General features: G+C 53.2%; 1 protein-coding gene across 1 annotated transcript in view; it reads left to right on the top strand.

Moving 5' to 3' along the window:
• ROR1 (receptor tyrosine kinase-like orphan receptor 1) overlaps positions 1–372 on the top strand; it is a 61,601-nt gene that overhangs the window by 49,191 nt on the left and 12,038 nt on the right. The gene's annotated exons all lie outside the window — the stretch shown is intronic.

The raw sequence follows: 372 nt of genomic DNA, 5'->3' as shown, positions 1-372 counted from the left end.
GGGGATCAGAGACCGGCCCCCTCCTGGCTCCATCCTCCTGTCAGGCAGTTACAGAGAACAATAAGGTCCCCCCTGAGCCTTCTCTTCTCCACACTAAACCCCAGGTCCCTCAGCCCTTCCCCATCACACTTGTGCTCCAGGCCCTGCTCCAGCTCCGGTGCCCTTCTCTGGCCCCATCCAGCACCTCAATGTCTCTCTTGCAGTGAGGGGCCCAGAAGTGAAGAGAGGGTTTGAGATGCACATGATACAGCCCAGACTGTCTGCCTTTCCCCTGATCTACTCTTTCAGTAAGAACATAATTTAGATCCCATTTTGGCATCGGTTCCCATCTTTCCATTAATTGAAAAAGACTTTGGAGCAGGCTCAGAACAT

The sequence above is a fragment of the Nestor notabilis genome, unplaced genomic scaffold (assembly GCF_000696875.1).
Source record: "Nestor notabilis isolate BGI_N333 unplaced genomic scaffold, ASM69687v1 scaffold77, whole genome shotgun sequence".
In the NCBI taxonomy this organism is placed as follows: domain Eukaryota; kingdom Metazoa; phylum Chordata; class Aves; order Psittaciformes; family Psittacidae; genus Nestor; species Nestor notabilis.
This window is presented reverse-complemented; position numbering and strand designations above follow the sequence as displayed.